General features: G+C 44.4%; 1 protein-coding gene across 2 annotated transcripts in view; it reads left to right on the top strand.

The window, feature by feature from the left end:
• The first annotated feature begins 7,379 nt into the window (after window positions 1-7,379).
• Window positions 7,380-17,552, top strand: part of PDCL (phosducin like) — a 30,339-nt gene continuing 20,166 nt past the window's right edge. The window contains exon 1 of one of the 2 annotated variants that reach the window (XM_056537958.1): window positions 7,380-7,401. The gene's annotated coding sequence lies outside the window, so the exon portion shown is untranslated. Of the gene's footprint in view, window positions 7,402-7,977; window positions 8,109-17,552 lie in introns of those variants that run through there. The other variant, XM_056537957.1, reaches the window with a different exon arrangement.

Genomic DNA, 17,552 nt, shown 5'->3' with positions numbered 1-17,552 from the left:
TTATTAATATACTCACATATTCATATAAAACAAGGGAGGAGGGTGGGGGGGGGTACACAAATCTGGCTTTGTGTACCCCCCATCCCGTCCTCCACCCTTGTTTTATATGAATATGTGAGTATATTAACCCCTTAAGGACTCAGGGTTTTGCAGTTTTTGCACTTTCGTTTTTTCCTCCTTACCTTTTAAAAATCATAACCCTTTCAATTTTCCACCTAAAAATCCATATTATGGCTTATTTTTTGCATCGCCAATTCTACTTTGCAGTGACATTAGTCATTTGACCCAAAAATGCACAGCGAAACGGGAAAAAGAATCATTGTGCGACAAAATCGAAGAAAAAGCAGCATTTTGTAACTTTTCCGTTTCTACGCAGTGCATATTTCGGTAAAAACTACACCTTATCATTATTCTGTAGGTCCATACGGTTAAAATGATACCCTACTTATATAGGTTTGATTTTGTCGCACTTCTGGAAAAAATCATAACTACATGCAGGAAAATGTATACGTTTAAAAATTTCATTTTCTGACCCCTATAACTTTTTTTATTTTTCCACGTACAGGGTGGAATGAGGACTCATTTTTTGCGCCGTGATCTGAAGTTTTTATCAGTATGATTTTTGTTTTGATCAGACTTTTTGATCACTTTTTATTCATTTTTTAATGGTATAAAAAGTGACCAAAAATGCGCTTTTTTTGACTTTGGAAATTTTTTGCGCATACGCCATTAACTGTGCGGTTTAATTAATGATATATTTTTATAGTTCGGACATTTACGCACGCGGCAATACCACATATGTTTATTTTTATATTTTTTTACACTGTTTTATTTTTTTTATGGGAAAAGGGGGGTGATTCAAACTTTTATTAGGGAAGGGGTTAAATAACCTTTATTAACACTTTTTTTTTACGTTTTTTTTTGCAGTGTTATAGGTCCCATAGGGACCTATAACACTGCACACACTGATCTCCTATGCTGATCACTGGCGTGTATTAACACGCCTGTGATCAGTGTTATCGGCGCTAGACTGCTCCTGCCTGGATCTCAGGCACAGAGCAGTCATTCGCCGATCGGACACCGAGGAGGCAGGTAAGGGCCCTCCCAGTGTCCTGCAAGCTGTTCAGGACGCCGCGATTTCACCGCGGCGGTCCCGAACAGCCCGACTGAGCAGCCGGGTCACTTTCACTTTAGAAAGGGTTAATACCGCACATCGCCGCGATCGTCGATGTGTGGTATTAGCCGCGGGTCCCGGGCATTGATGAGCGCCGGGACCGACGCAATATGATGCGGGATCGCGGCGCGATTCCGCTTCATATCACGGGAGTCGGCGCAGGACGTAAATATACGTCCTGCGTCGTTAAGGGGTTAATAAAGAAGAAAACCTGAAGAGAACTTGTCGGTGAGTCAGCCGTTTTTTTCCACTTCTACGCTTTTGCACAGATTTGTAAATTACTTCTAATTAAAAAATCTTAATCCTTTTGGTACTTTTTAGCAGCTGTATGCTGTAGAGGAAATTCTTTACTTTTTCTTTTTTGTGTTGTCCACAGTGCTCTCTTCTGACACCTCTGTCAGGAACTGTCCAGAGCAGCATAGGTTTGCTATGATGATTTTCTCCTGCTCTGGACAGTTCCTGATACTGGCATCAGGTGTCAGCAGAGAGCACTGTGGACAAGACAAAAAAGAAATTAAAAAAATAAAGATTTTCCTCTGTAGCAAACAGCTGCTAAAAAAACTACCGAAAGGATTAAGATTTTTTAATAGAAGTAATTTACAAATCTGTTTACCATTCTGGCACCAGTTCATTAAAAAAAAAAAAGGTTTTCCACTGGAGTACCCCTTTAACAAAGCAGAGTGCAATCGCCTCCCCTACATTAACGTAGAAGGTGCACTCACTTACTCTACATTACCGTAGCAGAGTGCAATCCTCTTTGCTACATTAACGCAGTAGGGCACACATGACTCCCTAACATTAAAGGAAAAGTCTAATGCTCAAAAACGTATCCACTATAGGAAGGATAGGGAATAAGTTTTAGTTTCAGATCGAGGGGGGGTCCGAGCACTGGGGCCCCCATGATCTCCTGTTTGGAGCCCCAGTGCGCTAGCAAAGGAGCGCGTCACCACCCCGCCCCCTCCATATAGTTCTATGGGAGAACCATTTGGCAATCTTCGGTTCTCCCATAGAACTATATGTAGGGGGCGTGGCAGCCTCAGCTTCGTGCCGGGGTCCTAACGCGCTTGCTGCATGCCAGCTATTAGCAGCAGCCTTCAGGAATCAGCTGGGGGCCACTACGTATGGAGCAGGCTCAAGTTAGGAGCTCGCTTCATACACCATGAGCGGCACCATGATGGACTAGGTCAGTCATGGGTCGCAAAGGGGTAAAAAATTTATTCAGGGTGTGGTGTCTGGGGTGTTGCAATGGTGTTACAGGGTCTGGTGGTATTAACCCTTGGTTTGTCGTGATGACAGGGTGAGGTTTGCTTGGTATAGAAGGCCCTGCCGCCAACCGGTCCAAAAACGGCAAGGAATAAATGGAATGTCCACATCAGGATTGATGAGATAACTGGAACTTTTACTTAAATTCTTGTGCAAAAAGTCTTTACAAATATACAGTTACTCCTGAGGTAACCGGGATGCAGGTTCCTCACAGGCTTTGCTGGGACTAGTCGTCTTGAGATTTAAGCAGGCCACTGTGCTACTAATTATAGTATTTGAGTTGAATAGTAGTCACAAGAAATTGGTAAATAGAGCTTTATAACTCACGGTTTTAGTGGCTGCTGGTTGTTTTGGCCTAGTTGAGATGAATTGAGAAATTCTGATTGTGCTTGCTTTGGATCCGGGAGATAAGAGAGTGCAGGAACAAGAGAGCGAATTTACAGACTACAGCCCCTTATATGTGAAGGGGCTGGACTAATCCCATTGGTTGCCAAGCCTGGAGATCCTGAACCCAGTACATCACATGACAATACCACTTGACCCCGGAAGGTCCTATACATTATACTATACAACTTTGTACATAATTGTATACATATTGACCAATATATATTACATCTCTAATACATTATGCGAGGCGAGCAAAGTGTAAACCCTGCAGAAGAGCCCTGTGGAATGGAGTGACTCTAACTAACGGGACTTAAAACAGGGACAGGACAAGGTCAAGTACCAGGACACTACAAGGGCGGCAATTTTCCTGGGTCCCATTGTATAGGATTAACGTAGGAGAGTGCAAAACGCCTCCGCTATATTACTGTAGCAGAGCGAAACCAGTCTTGCGGTAAACTTGGCCATCAAGTGGACTTACCTCCCTCCGCTCACTAGGTGCCTTCAGTATCCTGCTCCCGCCTTCAATGTGGTCAATTTGTTGCACTGCAGCTAATTGCCAACAGTAGTGATGTCCGACTTGGACAGTGTTAAGCTGAGCGGCAGTGTGATGTGTTGGGCCTCAGCTCCGATCTTCCGATCTTCCTGGTGTAGAGAAGGAATAGTGCAGTTGCCCATAGCAACCAGATTGCTTCTTAAAATTTTTTAGCAGCTTATTTAAAAATTAAAGAAGCAATCTGATTGTCTGCGATAGGTAACTGCACCATTCGTCCTCTAGACAAGTTTTGTTGCTTGTGTGAAACAAGGACATAATAGATGCGAATTTGATAGCCTGGGGGATGTAGGGTATGGGGAGTGTAGCTGTCCGGTTATTAAAGGGTGCTTGTTAACCTTTGCTATTCATGACGCCAGGGTGACGTCTCCTCAGTAATGCTTGTCCTACCGCCACCCTTCCCAAGAGCGATAGGGAGGTAGATAATAATAGATTGTCCACAACCGGAGAGTTTTCTGAAACAGTATTAACTTTTACTGAAGGTTTTCTGCAAGCTTCAATAACATAACAGTCTCTAAGCATAACAACGGTTTTCCTTGGAGATTGACAAAGGTTGGGACTTTAGCATTTAGAGTCTTTTAGTACTGTGCGTTGTTCCACTGGATTTAGGCGAATTAGTTGCGGTCCAGTATTCACACTAGCATTAGCGGGATTTAGATTTGAACTCACGGTTTTGGTTCAGCTGAGGCCGGCAGGTTTTTGAGGCCTAGCGTGTCTTTGAAAGTTGCGTAGCATGGCCCTGTTAGTCCGGCATCCCTGAAAGCAGCAACCCAAGAGAGCGATAATTGGACGCAGCTCCCTTATATGGGCAGGGGCTGGACTAATGCTAATTGGTCCATACTGATGTCAATCACCATTACAAAGATTTGTGGGTAACACGTGAACCAAGGACCTCCAAAGGTCCTCCAACATAGCATAGAGGTTATTAGCATGGTCACATAACCGAAGGTCCTGCGACGCTGAACAAGGTAAGCACTATACATTACTATAAAATATATATAATTATTAAATATATACATATATTAGCATGAGAGATAGACTTGAGGAGAGGCGACTAGGGGCTGTCCCAACTGAGGAACCCTACCTGATCGTAGTTACTCTGACTTTGGGGACCTCTACACTAGGTACGGTATGCAATACGGTACTGGGACACCACACGAATACCATTTATAATTAGCTGAAGTGATATTCTATATCCCTTCCCTTTTGCAAGTTAGTTTTTTTGACTTAGGAAGGCCCCCAAGAACATATTCCACTGGTGGGCTCTAGGCACACCAATCCGACACAGTGTATCCTTAAAGGGGAACTAAACTTATCAGATACCTATCCTCTATACACAGGATAGGGAATACGTGTCTGATCACGGGAGTATGATCACTGGGTCCCTCCGCGATCTCCTGTACTGGGCTACTTACCCATGCTTGGCGTCCTCTGGCCCCACTGTTCTTCACCCAGGGCACATGATGGACTGTTCAGCCAATCACCGGCTGCAGCAATGTCCTGCCTCAACTGGTGATTGGCTGATCCGTCCATCACTTGAGCTCGTCCAGGAAGGTAGGGGCCAGAGCATGCCGAGGACAGTTAAGTAGCCAGGACCCCCTACAGGAGATTGCGGGGGTCCCAGCAGGCTGACCCTTTCCCCCACTCCCGCAATCAGACACTTATCCCCTATCCTGTGAATAGAGGATAACTATCCGATAAGTTCTCTGGAGTACCCCTTTAAGGACACACAGTGTTGGATTGGGGTGTCTAGAGCCCACCAGCGGAATATATTATATCCTAAGTAAAAACAACTAATCTGATAAGTTCAGTTCCATAGAGTACATGTTAAAAACAACTCTATCCCCCTCACTCCATTTATATAAAACACGACTGGACCATTGCATAATTCAAGCACATTTTTATGTAAATAAAATACATTTAATATATATTCTGTTATAGATTGTAAGCTCTTGTGCCCAGGACCCTCACTGCTCTTGAATTTCTGATTTTTCCTTTATATGTTCCCTCTGAATTGTAAAGTAACTTGAAGTAAATTAAAAGCAATTATAAATGCATAAAATTTACCTGAGCACGACAAGCCCCTCACTATCTATAGCAATAGTCTCCAAACCGAGGACCTCCAGATATTGCAAGACTACAACTCCCAGCAACATCTGGAGGTCCACAGAATGAAGATCACTGCTCTATAGGATCCATATACAATATTCTGTTACTTATTCATGCGCCCACAAGGCTCCAACTACTTCCCCTGCACCATAAATAGCTGGATATCTAAATATATGTACAGTCACATGATCAGTGTGTGGTGATGGGTATTGGAAGGGCAGATGGTATTAACCCTTAGGGCAGATGATATTAACCTTTTGTGTTCATGACGCCAGGGCGCGGTTTACCTAATTCCCACCTTGAGGTATAATCGATTGTTCCTGGGCCAGACAGGGGGCAAATAATCACTCCGATGCAAGGTTACGGAACAACGGCTTTTTACGTAGGCAGACAAGGTGCTAAAGTCTTTACAGCTCAGAGGCCCAAGGAGATGCACGGTGAACTTTAGGAAGCTTATCAGCTTGATGGGACTTGTAGTGGACTTGGACTGACTGATGCAACCCATGCTGACTTTGGGAAATGACACTTGACTATCTTGACTAGACTTCTCCCCTTGTATTTGTGCTTTCTCCCAGGCTTTGACTTTCACCTGCAGGGGTTAACTTGAAATAGATGGGAGGCTGCGTGACTAGGCATTGGTCCTCCCTCAGGAACACCAGGCCAACTTCTTAGGTCCTTACACAAGCTGTACCTCAGCATGTACTCCCTAGAACTCTAGCTCCTCCCTGGTATATTAGGGAGCAATTTGGAGAGATCCCATTCGCTAGATAAGTCACAAGTTTACCTTACACCTTTCTAGGTAACATAGCCCTTAGCAACAGTGTTTAAAGGCACAATAACATATTAATACATTACATAACATTGCATTAACCCATACATAACTTAATATGGTAGAGAGTGTTCTGAGGAGTGTGGGGCCTGGGGACATTGAGTCTGCCCGATAGGACTGGCAGGGGTACAGAACGGCACCTTCTGTACCAGGCCACCACAACTGTATAGATGATACTGCACCAGTGCTGATGCCAACATCAAGGAGCCATCATGGTTCTCCAGCGGAGGGCGCTCCATCTTCTGTGTCCAATGCAGATGCTCTGTAAAGGGCACAAATAGCAAAGGATGAATATAACGGGGAGATTTATAAAACTGTATCTGTTGCCTATAGCAACCAATCAGAGCGTGGCTTTCATTTTTTGAGATCCCAATATAGCAGCGAGGATTTGTGGTTTGGTTTGTATTTTTGACCTACAAATAAATTAACTGGGGCAGATGGATGAAAACCTCTTCTTGTTGCCCATAGGAACCGAATCAGTATACAGCTTTCGCCTTAGGCTCTTCAAAAAAAAAAAAAAGCTGGAATTGATTAGAATTGGGGGATAATTTTCCCCCAATTTATTTTATTTGTGGGTGAAAATACACTTAGAAGACTTATCTTGTTGTCAAGTTATAGAGGAAATCCAGTTATCTACCTGGGATGTATGGATTTCTATGTAAAATGATAATACTCAACTTAATGCAGAAAAAAAGAAGATAATACTCAATAACGTTCTTAAATGTGTAAACTAAAAACAAATATATGGACAAATATAAAGAATACATCTGAATATATCAGGAAACTATTACAAATGTCATCAAACATGGTGGCCAATATATGATAGAGCTCCCTAATGAACCACTACTAGGAAATGTGGTCATCTTGGGGATAAAGGGGGAGATTTATCAAAACCTGTACAGAGGAAAAGTTGCTAAATTGCTCATAGCAACCAATCAGATCACTTCTTTCATTTATTAGAGGCCTTTTCAACAAATCAAAGAAGCTATCTGATTGGTTGCTATGGGCAACTGGGCAAATTTTCCTCTGGACAGGTTTTTATAAATCTCCCCCAAAGACCACTATGAGAGCCCACGTTTACTGGTAGAGGTACACTTTATTCGTTAAAATGATCGCTGCCGCCGTTACCAATGTTATGTATTTTGTTTACATGTTGGGGAGATGTATCTAAACCTGTCCAGAGAAAAAGTTGTTACGTTGCCATGGCAACCAATCAGATCTCTTCTTTCATTTTTCAGAGGCCTTTTCAAAAATGAAAGGAGCGATCTGATTGGTTGCTATGGACAACTCAGCAACTTTTCCTTTGGACAGGTTTTAATAAATGTCCCCCATTGGTCTTATACATGGCCCCATAACAATTTCAGTCCTGTGTGTAATGTAGAAGAAGTAGAACCTACCAATAAATGATCTGGGTAGTGCAGGAGATCTGTGCCGTCCATCAGGCGCCCGTGGGAGGAAAAATCCACCGAAAATCCAATGAAAATCGCTCCTTGGAAACCACAAAATGCTGCCATAGAGGTTACAGCTCCAGACATCATGGCAGTTGGTTCATGTCAACAACAACCGTTACAAGGATTCAACTGACCAATCAGGATGCATGCAGCAGTCACATGACCTCTTCACTGCAGCCAACTGGCTTTCAGCAATAAACATTTAAACAATAACAAATGTCACTTAAATCACAAACACAGCAAATAATATGACATGATAATGTAGCAATTTTTTGTTTATTTTTTTGCATTCTTGCATTTTTTCTGCCAGTTTGCAGTGATTTGGGTGAAACTGGGGCAAAATTGGTAAGGATCATGATTTAGTGTTTTTTTTTAATTAATCTTAAGGGGGCAGCTACCTACAGAGGGGGTGGGGCAACTTTTGGCAAAGGGCCAACAATTTACAGGTGAGCAGCTATCTAGGGGGGATCTGCCTATGGGAGAGACAACTTTCTAGGGGGTTCTCCCTTTAGGGGAAAACTATTTCTAGAGGAGTCTCCCTACAGGGTGCAACTATGTCCAGGTGGTGTTCCTACAGGCAACTTCCCCCCTAAATGTTGGGAGGTATGGAACAGTCAACTGTTGAAAGTAAGGAGAATAGCCAAGTTTACAGGTCTGGGGGGAGTGATAATAGGGGGGGGGGATGCAAGTGATAATGGAGAGGAAGGGGGATTCAAGTGATAATAGTTGGGAAGGGGAGGAGAAAATTATGATGGGGGAAGGGGTGCAAGTGATGATGGGGAGTGCAAGTGATAATGGGGGGAAAGGGAGTGTGCAAGTGATGATGATGGGGAAGGGGGTTGTAAGTGATGATGAGGGAAGGGGGGTGTAAATGATGATGGGGGGTGCAAGTGATGATAGGGGTTGCAACTGATGATGGGGGGAAGGGAGTGTGCAAATGATGATGGGGGGAAGGGGGGTGCAAGTGATGATCGGGGGAAGGGGGTGTAAGTGATGATGGGGGAAGGGGATGTAAGTGATTTTGGGGGGTGAAAGTGATAATGGGGAAGGGGGGTGCAAGTGATGATGGGGGATGGGGGGTGCAAGTGATGATGCGGGAGCAAGTGATAATGGGGGGAAGGAGGGTGCAAGTGATGATGGGGGGTACAAGTGACAATGGGGGGAAGGGGGGTGCAAGTGATGAGTGAGGTACAAGTGACAATGGGGGGAAGGGGGGTGCAAGTGACGATGGGAGGGTGGCAGTGATATTGGGGGAAGGGGGGTGCAAGGGATGATGGGGAAGGGGGGTGCAAATGATAATGGGGGTTGCACATTTTTGGGGGGAAGGGGGTGCAGGTGACAGGGACGGGGATGATGATTTGTATGTGAAGTAGCACTGGCTACTTCCCTACCTGGCTACCTACACAATTACCTGCCTGGCTACCTAACATATTAATTTCCTGGCTACATACCCACCTATTTAGCCACCTGGCTACCTACCTACATAGCTACTTGCCCACGTAGAAACCTAATTACCTAACTACTTAATTGCTACCTAACTACCTACCTATCTACCCAGGTACCTACTTACATACATAGCTACCCATTTACCTACCTTGCTACCTACCTATGAACTTACCTCCATATCTACTTACCTACCTGCATAGCTACCTACCTACCTATTTATATCCAAGGAAAATTGTAGCTCACCAAAGTGTAAAGTGCAGAATTCCGTTCAGTTTATTCCATTTCAAACTGTTACAGAGCAGGCTACGTTCCGTTGCCTCTCATGCTTGACGAAGACAGGTTGCTGAAACATTGCTCTATAACGCTGTTTGGAATGGAATAAACTGAATTTTGCACTTCTGGGGACTGCACTGGAAAAATGCAGAGACAAAGATGTTAGTCTTGCAGATGCTGCAGTAATGGGTTTTTGCTGGAAGAAGTAATCATGTCGGTCTGAGCCAGAAGGAAAGAGGATGCCGACGACCATAAAAGACGTAAACTGTGAGTCAGTTAATGTAACTGTATGTATATTGATGCCCAACATGACTAGGGTCTGATCCTGGGGTCTGTATTATGTAAGGGGGGGGGCTGTATTGTGGTGAGTGGTTCTGGGGTCTGTATTATGGTGCGGACTGATTCTGGGGTCTGCATTATCGAGGGTGGAGATTCTGGGGTCTGTATTATGGTGGGGTCTGATTCTGGGGTCTTTATTATGGTGGGTGGTGATTCTGGGGTCTGTATTATGGTGGGTGGTGATTCTGGGGTCTATATGATGGTGGGTGGTGATTCTGATGTCTGCATTATGGAGGGGTCTAATTCTGGGGTCTGTATTATGGTGGGTGGTGATTCTGGGTCTGTATTATGGCGGGTGGTGATTCTGATGTCTGTATTATGGAGGGGTCTGATTCTGGGATGTGTATTATGAAGGGTGGTGATTCTGGGGTCTGTATTATGGCGGGTGGTGATTCTGGGGTCTGTATTATGGTGGGTGGTGATTCTGGGGTCTGTATTATGGTGGGTGGTGATTCTGGGGTCTGTATGATGGTGGGTGGTGATTCTGATGTCTGTATTATGGAGGGGTCTTATTCTGGGGTCTGTATTATGGTGGGTGGTGATTCTGGGTCTGTATTATGGCGGGTGGTGATTCTGATGTCTGTACTATGGAGGGGTCTGATTCTGGGATGTGTATTATGGTGGGTGGTGATTCTGGGGTCTGTATTATGGCGGGTGGTGATTCTGGGGTCTGTATTATGGTGGGTGGTGATTCTGGGGTCTGTATTGTGGTGAGGACTAATTCTGGGGTCTGTATTATGGTGGGTGATTTTGGGGTCTGTATTATGGTGGGTGGTGATTTGGGGGTCTGTATTATCTAGGGGTCTGATTCTGGGGTCTGTATTATGGTGGGGTCTGATTCTGGGGTCGGTATTGTGGTGAGGTCTAATTCTGGGGTCTGAATTATGGTGGGGTCTGATTCTGGGGTCTGTATTATGGTGGGGTCTGATTCTGGGGTGAGTATTATGGTGGGGTCTGATTCTGGGGTGAGTATTATGGTGGGGTCTGATTCTGGGGTCTGTATTATGGTGGGGACTGATTCTGGGGTGTATATTATGGTGGGTCTGATTCTGGGGTCTGTATTATGGTGGGTGGTGATTCTGGGGTCTGTATTGTGGTGAGGACTAATTCTGGGGTCTGTATTATGGTGGGTGATTTTGGGGTCTGTATTATGGTGGGTGGTGATTTGGGGGTCTGTATTATGGTGGGTGGTGATTTGGGGGGTCTGTATTATGGTGGGTGGTGATTCTGGGGTCTGTATTATGTAGGGATCTGATTCTGGGGTCTGTATTATGGTGGGTGGTGATTCTGGAGTCTGTATTATGGTGGGGACTGATTCTGGGGTCTGCATTATGGTGGGGACTGATTCTGGGGTGTGTATTATGGTGGGGACTGATTCCGGGGTCTGTATTATGGTGGGTGGTGATTCTGGGGTCTGTATTATGGTGGGGTCTGATTCCGGGGTCTGTATTATGGTGGGGTCTGAATTATGGTTGGGACCGATTCTGAGGTCTGTATTATGGTGGGTGGTGATTCTGGGGTCTGTATTGTGGTGAGGACTAATTCTGGGGTCTTTATTATGGTGCGTGATTTTGGGGTCTGTATTATGGTGGGTGGTGATTTGGGGGTCTGTATTATGGTGGGTGGTGATTCTGGGGTCTGTATGTGGTGAGGACTAATTCTAGGGTCTATATTGTGGTGGGGACTGATTCTGGGGTCTGTATTATACAGTTCTGAGTTAAAATGGTTGTTCTCACTGTAAAGTCCTTACAGCGAGAACAATATATAGGGACAGTTCTGTAAAAAACCCACCCTGTGACAAACCACACCCCCACAAACCCCACCCACACCAAGCCGCACCCATGTTACCGACACACCAAGCGACCGAAAAAAATTTGGGCACAGCACTACCAAAAGGTTGCCTACCCCTGTACTACTATATAGTCCAACATGCTGGGAGTTGTAGTTATCGTTGGGGGCAGCTGCTGAGCCACAGGCTGCATCAGGGCATGCTGGGAGTTGTAGTTAGTAACTAACTGCAACTCCTGAATTCAATTTTAAAAAAGCGATCAAAAAGTCACATCAAAACAAAAATGGTACTCTTATACACTACAGATCGGGGCACAAAAAATTAGCCCCATATAAGGAGAAATAAAAAAGTTATGGGGGTCAGAATAGGACAAAATTTCCCCTGCATACGTGTATCACGCATCTATAATTATGTGTGATTTTTTTTTTTTTTGTTTATATTTTTTTATTATGTGTGATGTCACGCGTATATAATTAAAGTGGTACTCCGGCCCTAAGACATCTATCTTATCCCCTATCCAAAGGATAGGGGATAAGATGCCTGATCACGAGGGTCCCGCCCCTTGGGACCCCCGCAATCTTTCATGCAGCACCCCGCTATCATCAGCCTCCAGAGTGAACATCTCTCTGGGTCTGATGAATCACGATCACAGGGCCTGAGTATCGTGACATCATGGCTCCTCCCCGTGTGACATCACGCCCCGCCACACCCCCTACCATAGGCTTGCATTGAGGGGGCACAGCATGATGTCACACGGGGGCGGAGCCATGACGTCAGTATACCTCAGCCCTTTGATCGTGATTCATCAGACCTGGAGCGATGTTCACTCCGGAGGCTGATGATAGCGGGGTGCTGCATGAAAGATTGCGGGGGTCCCCAACAATTGGGCATCTTAACCCCTATCCTTTGGATAGGGAATAAGATGTCTTAGGGCTGGAGTACCCCTTTAATTATGCAAATTAGCATGGCAGGTATATTTTTTGCAAGGAAGGTGGCGATCCTAGCTGCGAATGTTGCTCCTGAGAGACCTCTAGGACATGTCGTCTGTGCCGGGTCTATGTATTTGCATTGTAAAATTAGAAATTATATTTTCCTCCTTTACTTACAGAGTTTGCATGCTGTGGTTAATTGTTATCCATTAGGTTTAGGCATGATGAGGCTTGTAGTTCTTCATCAGGTATAGAGTAGTCATACTGAGACTTGGGGTCCTGTTTCAGGTGTGGAGTTGGCATAATGAGGGTTGCACCTCATATCAAAACAGGAGTAAGCATGATGATGAGATTGTAAAGCAAGCATGATGAGGGTTGTAGTTTCACATTAGATGTGAAGTAGACATGATAAGGGTTGTAGTTCAATATAAAATGGTGGAGTAAGCAGGAAAAAGGTGGTAGTTTTATATTAGATGATGGGGTAAACATGATATGGGTTGTAGTTCCCCATTAGATGGTGGATTAAGCATGATGAGGGTTGTAGTGTTATATTAGATGGTGGATAAAGCATGATGAGGGTTGTAGTTCAAAATTAGATGGTGGATTAAGCATGATGAGGGTTGTAGTTTTATATTAGATAGTCGATTAAGCATGAGGAGGGTTGTAGTTTTATATTAGATAGTCGATTAAGCATGAGGAGGGTTGTAGTTTTATATTAGATAGTCGATTAAGCATGAGGAGGGTTGTAGTTTTATATTAGATAGTGGATTAAGCATGATGAGGGTTGTAGTCTTATATTAGATGGTGGATTAAGCATGAGGAGGGTTGTAGTTCGATAGTGGATTAAGCATGATGAGGGTTGTAGTCTTATATTAGATGGTGGATTAAGCATGATGAGGGTTGCAGTTCAATATTAGATGGTGGATTTAACATGATCAGGGTTGTTTTAAATCTGGTCTGGAATAGGTATGATGAAGGCTGTGGTGCCATATCAGGTGTGGAGTAGGCATGCTGAGACTTGTAGTTCCATACAAGGTCTAGAATAGGAAAGCAAACGGTGAAGTATCCAGCTCACCAATCCGTCGCGTGTGCACAGATGCGTGGGGACTGCACGCATGGAGCAACCAAGCACGAGGAATATCAAGCACCACGATCATGGAATAATAAAGCTGCTTTTTATTGGATTTTCATCAACAGGAACATGTGACACAGTGGCCATCATTTACTAAGAGTGGAGTGTAGGTTTCTTTATGGGTTTTAATTCCCTACAATTCATTGGTATCAACAGTCCCAGAGTGTCAAATATGGCACTCCTGGGCCTAGGCGGTAACAGGCTGGCGTTATTTAGGCTGGGGAGGGCCAGTAACAATGGTCCTCGCCCAGCCGGTAATGTAAGGCTGTTGCTGCTTGGTTGGTATCTGGCTGAGAATAAAAATACAGGGAACCCTATGCGTTTTTCTTTTATTATTCAATTATTTATGAGGAAAAAAAAACGCATAGGGTTCCCCGTATTTTCATTCTCTGCCAAATACCAACCAAGCAGCAACATCCTGACGTTACCGGGTGGGCGAGGACCATTGTTACTGGCCCTCCCCAGCCTAAATAACGGCAGCCTGTTACTGCCTAGGCTCAGGAGCGCAATTTTTGAGGCTCCGGGCCTGTGCGTACCAGCTCTTCCGGCACCCCTGTGGCGGAGGGTACCGGGGTAACAATTGGGGATTATCGCTAGCTGTTTTTGGTGCTAATGCTTAGTAATGGATTCTGACTTTAAGATTGTGTATACACGCTATTACTAGCAGCGGGTTTCACACTGCAGGAAACCTGCTGCGAGTTACACTACCATTGATTTGAATGGGTCCACAGACAGTCCGCAATAGTGTCAGATTTTCGGACTGTCCGCGGACCCATTTAAATCAATGGTAGCGTAACTCGCAGCAGGTTTCCCAAAGCGGGAAAATTCGCTGCTATCTACTAGCGTGTGAACGCACCCTAAGACGGCTTCCACTACTAAGCCCGAAAAGTAAATAAAAAAACATGTTTAAAAAACTTTTATTCCAAAAAACACTCCCTCACAAGCCCTCGTTAACCATTTTATTATCATTAACCTGTTAAGGACCCAGGGCATACGGGTACGTCCTGACACCCTGGTACTTAAGGACCCACGACGTACCTGTATGTACCCCAGACCGGGGTGACTGCTGATATCGATCAGCAGGCACCCCACGCAAATGCCCAGGGGGGTCATCATACCCCCTCATGTCGGCGATTGCGGCTATTCTAGGTCATACGGGTCTATGGTGACCCGGAAAATAAGGGGGATCGGGGTTGTCCAAGACACCCACGATCCCCCTGAAGGGATAGGAGTGAGGTGGCAGGGGTGTCACCCCTCCTATCCCTGCTATTGGTCATCTAGAAGCGACGACCAATTGCAGATCGGGGGAGGGGGGGTTTAACTTTCGTTTCCCCGTTCTGCCCCCCCCCCCCCCCCATGTGAATTTACAGGGTACATTCACACTGGCGGGTTTACAGTAAGTTTCCTGCTTGAAATTTCTTGCCGCAGCACAAACTCCTAGAGGGAAACTCACTGTAAACCTCTGCCAGTGCGAATGTACCCTAAAAACACTACACTAACACATAATAAAGGGTAAAACACAATATATACACCCCCATACACTGTCCCCCCCCCCCCAAAAAATAAAAAAAATAAAGAAAAACATATTGTACGGCAGTGTTTCCCAAAACAGAGCCTCCAGCTGTTGCAAAACAATAACTCCCAGCATTTCCGGACAGCCACTGACTGTCCAGGCATGCTGGGAGTTTAGCAACAGCTGGAGGCACCCTGTTTGGGAATCACTGGCGTAGAATACCCCTATGTCCACCCCTATGCAATCCCTAATTTAGTCCTCAAATGTGCATAGCGCTCTCTCACTTCGGAGCCCTGTCGTATTTCAAGGAAACAGTTTAGGGCCACATATGGGGTATTTCCGTACTTGGGAGAAATTGCACTACAAATTTTGGGGGGCTTTTTCTCCTTTTACACCTTATGAAAAGGAAAAGTTGGGGTCTACACCAGCCTGTTAGTGTAAAAAAAAAATTTTTTAACTAGCATGCTGGTGTTGCCCCATACCGTTTATTTTCACAAGCGGTAAAAGGGAAAAAAAAGACCCCCAAAATTTGTAACGCAATTTCTCCTGAGTACGGAAATACCCCATATGTGGCCGTAAAATGCTCTGCGGGCGCACAACAAGGTTCAGGAGTGAGAGTGCACTATGTACATTTGAGGCCTAAATTGGTGATTTGCACAGAAGTGGCTGATTTTACAGTGGTTCTGACATAAACGCAAAAAAATTAATACCCACATGTGACCCCATTTTGGAAACTACACCCCTCACGGAACGTAACAAGGAGTATAGTGAGCCTTAACACCCCACAGGTGTTTAATGAAAATTCTTCAAATTTGGATGGAAAAATGAAAAAAAATTCACTAAAATGCTGGTGTTACCCTAAATTTTTCATTTTAGGACAAAAGCCCCCCAAAATTTGTAAAGCCATTTCTTCTGAGTATGGAAATACCCCATATGTGGATGTAAAGTGCTCTGCTAGTGCACTACAATGCTCAGAAGAGAAGGAGCGCCATTGGGCTTTTGAAGAGAAAATTTGTCCGGAAATGAAGGCCACGTGTGTTTACAAAGCCCCCATGGTGCCAGAACAATGGACCCCACCCCACATGTGACTCCATTTTAGAAACTATACCACTCATGTAATGTAATAAGGGGTACAGTGAGCAATTATACCCCACATGTGTCTGACAGATTTTTTGGAAATGTGGTCCGTGAAAATTAAAAATTTAATTTTTCATTTGCACAGCCCACTGTTTCAAAGATCTGTCAAACGCCGGTGGGGTGTAAATACTCACTGCACCCCTTATTAAATTCTGTGAGGGGTGTAGTTTCAAAAATGGGGTCACATGTGTGGGGGTGGGTCCACGGTTCTGGCAGCACAGGGGACTTTGTAAACGCACAAGGCCCCCGACTTGTATTCTAAACAAATTTTCTCTCCAAAAGCTCAATGGTGCTCCTCCTCTTCTGAGCATTGTAGTGCGCCAGCAGAGCACTTGACATCCACACATGGGGTATTTCCATACTCAGAAGAAATGGGGTTACAAATTTTGGGGGCAATTTTCTCCTATTACCCCTTGTGAAAATGTAAAATTTGGGGGGGAAATTGCATTTTAGTGAAATGTTTTATTTATTTCATTTACACATCCAACTTTAACAAAAAGTCATCAAACACCTTTGGGGTGTTAAGGCTCACTGTACCCCTTGTTATGTTCCTTGAGGGGTGTAGTTTCCAAAATAGTATGCCATTTATTTATTTTTTTGCTGTTCTGGCACCATGGAGGCTTCATCAATTTTCTCCTTCAATTTACTGCTATTCCTGTGAAACACCTAAATGGTTAACAAACCTTTTGAATATCACTTTGGATACTTTGAGGGGTGCAGTTTTTATAATGGGTCATTTATGGGGTATTTCTAATATGAAGGCCCTTCAAATCCACTTCAAAACTGAACTGGTCCCTGAAAATTTTTGATTTTGAAAATGCTGTGAAAAATTGGAAAATTGCTGCTGAACTTTGAAGCCCTCTGATGTCTTCCAAAAGTAAAAACATGCTCAAGATTAAACAAAATTTAAGCTTCCAGGCGCTGATCAAATGAGGTAGGTAGATGCGGACACAGAAATATTGTCCAAAAAACTGATTTATTAGTACGAAACAACGCGTTTCTGGCCCGCAATGGACTCTTCGTCAGGTAGGTCCATTACGGACCGGAAACGCGTTGTTTCGTGCTAATAAATCCGGTTTTTGGACAACATTTCTGTGTCGGCATCTACCTACTTCATTTGATCAGCGCCTAGGAGCTTAAATTTTGTTTAATCTTGAGCATCTTTCCACTGGACTAGCATTGCTGATTCCGGATAAGCTATGGCTGCAGATCCAAGCAGCACATTTAACCA

The sequence above is a fragment of the Hyla sarda genome, chromosome 9 (genome assembly GCF_029499605.1).
Source record: "Hyla sarda isolate aHylSar1 chromosome 9, aHylSar1.hap1, whole genome shotgun sequence".
Lineage (NCBI taxonomy): Eukaryota > Metazoa > Chordata > Amphibia > Anura > Hylidae > Hyla > Hyla sarda.
Note: the sequence above shows the minus strand (reverse complement) of the source record. Positions and strands in the feature narration are given on the sequence as shown.